Source organism: Pyxicephalus adspersus, chromosome 2 (genome assembly GCF_032062135.1).
Source record: "Pyxicephalus adspersus chromosome 2, UCB_Pads_2.0, whole genome shotgun sequence".
In the NCBI taxonomy this organism is placed as follows: domain Eukaryota; kingdom Metazoa; phylum Chordata; class Amphibia; order Anura; family Pyxicephalidae; genus Pyxicephalus; species Pyxicephalus adspersus.
Genome location: NC_092859.1, coordinates 110,819,557 through 110,825,556, shown reverse-complemented (window position 1 = coordinate 110,825,556; position 6,000 = coordinate 110,819,557). Strand labels below are relative to the sequence as shown.

The 6,000-nt window shown below is 36.4% G+C and overlaps 1 protein-coding gene across 1 annotated transcript in view; it reads left to right on the top strand.

The window, feature by feature from the left end:
- Positions 1-6,000, top strand: part of EXOC4 (exocyst complex component 4) — a 233,933-nt gene that overhangs the window by 143,884 nt on the left and 84,049 nt on the right. The gene's annotated exons all lie outside the window — the stretch shown is intronic.

Sequence of the window (6,000 nt, the reverse complement as noted above, 5' to 3'; positions counted from 1 at the left end):
ATTATATATATATATATATATATATATATATATATATAAAATATATTTTGGTGAGTTATGCCTAAGAATTATAGGCCTACAATGTAAAAAATAAATTTCCATGCAAAAATGTAACGCTTTTTGCGTGTTAATACACGCAAGTGTAATAGAATGCTAGGGGGGTCAACGAACTTTTAGCAACCTGATTATACAAGGTATATAGGTGTCCTGATCACAGATCTTGCTTTTTTTCACTGGAGTTTCACCTAAAGCTTAGCTTGCAGATAAACAATTTGTGTTATGTTCAATACCTGTGTGTTCAGTATGAAATGATGGAAAATGTGATCCATTAGTAACCATCTTCACACTAGTATATAGAAAAGGTTGACATTGAACTTGTCTTTTACAACCTCACTGTAAATTGATCTGCATTTTTAGTGATTTTCTTGTGCATATTTAACTAAACCATCTTCATTTGCCAAATAATGATGCACTCTGACAAGTAAGTGACCTCACTGTGAAACATCTGCTGTTAGCTTATGGACTAAATGTGTGAACTGCTGCTTCTGTATTCAGATTTCTCTAATTAGTAATTCATTAATCCTGATCTTTTATTGTGGATTTCAGCACTACTTTGCATGCCTTATACTGGCTGTGTGGGATCAGTAGGACCAGTCAGACTGCAGGAATCACAGTTTAGATATCATAGTCTCCAGTAATCTGAGCAAGTAGAGATGTTTGATTAAAATGTGTATATTTGTATACTCTAGAAACACTTTGTGAATTCTAAAGGAAACCAGCTGGCTGATACTCATACTTTTCTATTCCTGTGTTTAGGAAAATAAGCACCCTTTTACAAAATTCTAGTCTTGTGTTTACAACCAACAAACCATATCATATGCTTTATTTCCCCCCAATAAACCAGTTACAATTTTTACTATTGTTAAATACAAGCATTTTTGTGTGGCTAAAATAGGTAATCATTTAAATGCTAGCAGATTACTGATGGGTGACTGATAGCTCAGGACATTAATAATGTATTATCCTGCAAAAAAACAAAAACTGGGAATTGTAAAAACAAATGTAAGGAGGTTAAGATACTACAACTCCCATTCACCTTCATGGGAAAGAGCTAGAGCCAGGACGGTATGCACATAATTGCCCTTGCTATACTATGTTTCCTGCATGTAATTCAGCACAACTCTGTAATGTTTTCCCTGCTGTCCCTACTGTGTGATTTTTGGCTTGCTTTTAGCAGCTGATAATTTATGTCTGTTTTAAGTGTTCCTGCTACAGTCTACATGCTGGAACTGTCCCCGCCTGGTCTCAGGAATTATATGTTTTTTTTGTTTTTAGAAGACCCTGTGACCTTCTAAAGTCCATAAACACAAAATGTATTGTCCTCGATCTCCAATATTTTGCAAAGTTACTGGTCTACCAGACCTAAATTGTGGGAGACCCTGTTCCAGCTTACAGTTTACACCTGGCCTCAGGCTGCCACTCCCCAGTCTCAAAGACAAGCTCCTCTTTATTAAAGGCCAGGTGCACCAGAGCTGTTCTCATTATCTGGCCTAGAAATAGGGATGGAGTGCCTGGCCTACCAATTCCTTCCAGGACACTCAGGGCCTGGATCCCAAATAAAGTGCTGCAAATTTGCAGCTACGCGATTATTTAGGGCTCTATCCAGGCCCATTGCTTTTCCAAGGATAACTGAGGTTCATGATGCCAAATCCACCCAGAATTTGGCATTATGTGTTTCTGTCTCCTACTGCTGTTTACTTGGGACATGGTATCATGGGAGGAGATCACTGGTAGAAACAGAGAATTTTGGAGAGAGAGTCACTAGAAAGGAGCTGTAGATGAGCACTAAAGAGATGAGTATAAAGTAGTCAGGGTTGGGCATCTCATACACTATGTAAACCTAAAAACCCAGAATTCTTCAAACTGTTGAATTCTAGCAGATCTCCCCATGAAGTTCCTGGCACTTAGAACTACCATGCATAGTAAAGCTGGTTGAGTTTAAAATTGTGTCTTCCTTCTTTCCTGCTTGAAATTGCTTTCTCCGATTTACAACCTGATGTCATTCCAGTAGCATATCCTTTTAATCCCAATAGATCTTTAAGCGCTTCACTGTTGTAAAAGTACAAGTCTGTGTCTCCAAAATCGCCCATTCCCTGCTGTATGCATTGATAAATATTTCCTAACTTATTTTGTTTACTTTACCAAAAAAGGATTGACAAACTCAGATCTATTGATCAGCTTTTCCAGCATGAAAGCTAATTATACAATCCGATGGTAATAATAAAGCCTGACATGTGTCTGCGGGTTTTAATAGAATGTCGGCACATACAAAGTAGGAAGTAATTGGATTGACAGACACAAAGCCAGTTATTATACCATTATTATCTGATTGAAATAAGCCAGCAGAGGCGCAGGCAACTGTAGCATAACTAATCTGATAATAATGAAGTCCACGCTCCCAGAAGCGTGTGTTGCTTACACAGAAGTTGAAAGCCGGCGAATAAGATTTGGCCCACCCACACCTTGTTATCTACCAATTTTGTGTACTGACAGACCAGAGTGGGGTGTTATTATACACTGACTTACCTCGCAATTTATACAAACCCTAAGCAGCCACTGAGGGATAATTTGCAATCTTAAAAAAAAAAAAAAATGTAGAGCTTCATTCAGGTCAGGTTTGTTGTGAACCAGACGACAGCATTAGTATGACCTTCCTTATTAAATCTTTCTCATTTTATCTATTTTTATGACCATATATTCTCTTTTATTATTTTCCAATTTTCTGTGTTTAAAAATGTGAACAAGAGATATGCATTAATTATGTGAAATTATTTTACTAAAGGGCAAACATAAAGTTTAACTTGGCTGAACTAGAGTCCCATACTCTTTGGCTTTTTAAGCAGTGTTCACAGTGTTTTCAATGTACACTGAGCCTGATCCCCGAATATGACCAGGTGAAGATGGCTTCACCTGTGACAGAGCGAGGACAGGTGAGCGTAATAAATAATTCCAATCAGGCAAGTACATTTATTTTTTATTGCAGAAGGATCATCCCCTGTCTCTTTCAATCAAAAGCCTACCTACTCACATTTTGTTTTTGTTTTTTTTCCAATTTAGTTCTGTTATAAAAGGGAAGTTATTATATTTAGCAATTGTTGCTTTATATGCTGGTTGCTTTTTAGAGGACTGGCAGCCTAAAAAGATCTCTTCATAGAAAAAAGTAGTGCTTGTGCTGTATAGTGGTTGTGGTTGTGTTGTAAACTTTGAAAATCAATTTCTCCAGAATGCTTATAAATACAAAGATGAATGAGAGTTTGGTTAAGTGCTTTTATTGCATAGTTACATAGTTAGGTTGAAAAAGGCATAAATCCATCAAGTTCAACCACTAGGGAGATAAACATATCCCAGATGAAAAAGCTGTAGACATAGTTGATCCAGAGGAAGGCAAAAAATGGTTTAATTTGCTCCAACAGAGGAAAAAATTCCTTCCTGATCCTGTGAGGCAATCGGATGTTCCCTGGATCAACGGTTACTGTTATTTGTTTATCACTTGGTTAGAATCTGTAAATGCTTTAGGGTTAATAAAAAAGCACGGTTTCAGTTTAGATACTTTTGCAACATGCACAATTGTTTATAAATTGCTTTCTTGTAGTTTTTTACAGTCTGTAATAATCTAATGCACAACAGCGGAGTACTAAACACAATAATTCAGTGTATATTTTATAATAATTTTATATATGTAAATTCTACATAATATTGTATTCATAATAATTTATATTTTAGGACTATTAGTATCTAATTTTTAGAAGTGAATCTGTCAAAAAGCTGAATATGTTCCTTACAGAAGTTTACAGTTAGAGTTTTGTTCAAGTTTGTCACTTTTGTTTAGTTTGAATTTTAAATCTGCTCTAGATCATTGTGCTTTCTTTTATTGTATTGTCCATGGAAGCTATCTTCTCTTTATTTCTTTCATTTATTCTTTCAGTTTGTTAGTTTAAACCTGCAAATAGTGTACAATTTTAAGTTTGTTTATTCCATATTTGTAATCTTTACTTAATCCTGTAGGGACTTTTAACAAATCTTAACCTATTCACAGTTGGTTAGAGCTGTAGATCTTTCTCTTGTGATGCAAGAAAATACTACAGGGACATATAACTTGTAAATCTGTATAATAAAGGCAGCTGTTGGAAGTTGGAGTGCTGAGGCAGCAAGATATGAAGCGGTGCATCCAGCGTAGAATACTGCATTCATTCACAAACAGCAGGGATCTCTCTAGAGGAGAGCTGTTCCCAACCCCAAGTCAGCATGAAAAACAGTCATCAGAGGAGTAATTCATCCTAAATATTCAGAACGCCACACCCCAGCTGTCTCAGAGCTGTCTAGAAATGTTTTCAGCAGTCTTTCTCTTGTTAACTAGACCTTTTTGGACTAACTGGTAAAGATGGACTTCATCAAATCAACTAACTTGATCGGTGTTTTTTAACCTTTTTTGAGCCACGGCACATTTTTTTACATTGCAAAAATCATGCGGCACGCCACAAATCAAAAATGTTGCTAAATGAGTCTGTAGCTAATTCTCTTATCTCTAAGAATAAACAAGGCAATTAAGCTATCTACTGCCACCCACTGACATGGAAGAGTATTACATTACTCTGCCAGTCACTACAGCACAAACACTCGACAATGGTAATTGGATATATTCCCACGGTATACCTGAAGATTTCTCATAGCACACTAGTTGAAAATCATTGAACTAGATGATTGAAATACATATACATGAACTGCTATCCCTGCTAAAATATTTATAATTCCATATAGGCAATCTTGTGTTTTATGCATGCGCTGTAAAGCCAGGGTGGTGACGCCACTACTTCTTGTTACAGGTTGCTTGATTGTAATGTCGCTGGACATCATCTAATTCCTGAAGTCTTCCCTTTGTTTTGTCCTGTTGTTTGCTACTCAAATTCCTCAAAGGTAGATTTGTAGGGCAGTTAATCTATCAACATCTATCCACTTGATGCCAAACACTTTTTTATTGTTGTATTTCTAAGCATATAAACAGTAGAATAAATTATTGATAAAAAAAAGTTTTGTTCATATTTCCACAATAAGTTACTTAAAGATCTGATTTTTACATTCAGTGTATTTGTTAACCCTATTAGATTCACTTTTGCTTATTTTTCTAGTATCTTTTTTTTTTTTTTTTGCCTAACAGATACATTTGTATTTACCAGAATAGCATGGATTTGCTCTGGAGGTATTCTCACTCTTTTAAACCATAGACTGGAATAGGAACTGCTTGCAATCACTTCCATGTGTTTGTACTGTTGTTTGTGTCAGTGCAGACATTTATAGAAATTTGTAGGCTTGGGACCTTTTTGGATAGGAAATAGGGCAGCGTGTGCCCCTCTCTCCTATCCATTAAAGAAATCTGGTTTGTGGGCAAAAAGCAAGCAGCCCCTTCCCTTTTAACAAAAAACAGACCTCCGCTTGTCCCTGGCTGAACAAAATAACAGGCGAGGAAACAGCTCCTGTTTAATGTGGAGACAGCAGCGGAGGATGGATCATCATGAGACATTACACATCACTGGATAGATAGGACTTTATAAAAGGTGGCCTCCAGTTTCCAAATAAGCTCCCCACCCACAGACCTTCTTCATACAAAGATCACATTGTGGGGCCCTTCTTACCATTAAGGGCAGGTGGGGAGTTTCTGGAGGTGAAACCTCAGTGTGGCTTTGAATTCAATTTTCATTGTCTATTTTATTTATATTTATTGATTTGTTTAAATGTCTAGGCAAAATAAAAAAGCATACATAGCACATCTCACTAGTACATGTACGTTTCTGTATGTTTTGTTTCTTTAAAAAAATTTGTGAATACAGAAAATTACCTGCTGAAACTTCCAGAAATCTTGCATTACTCTGAAAGACTAAGCAGTGTTTTCAGTCCTGTCCAGTTCCCTGTGTGGACAGAACATGTATTGAAAATGCAGCCACC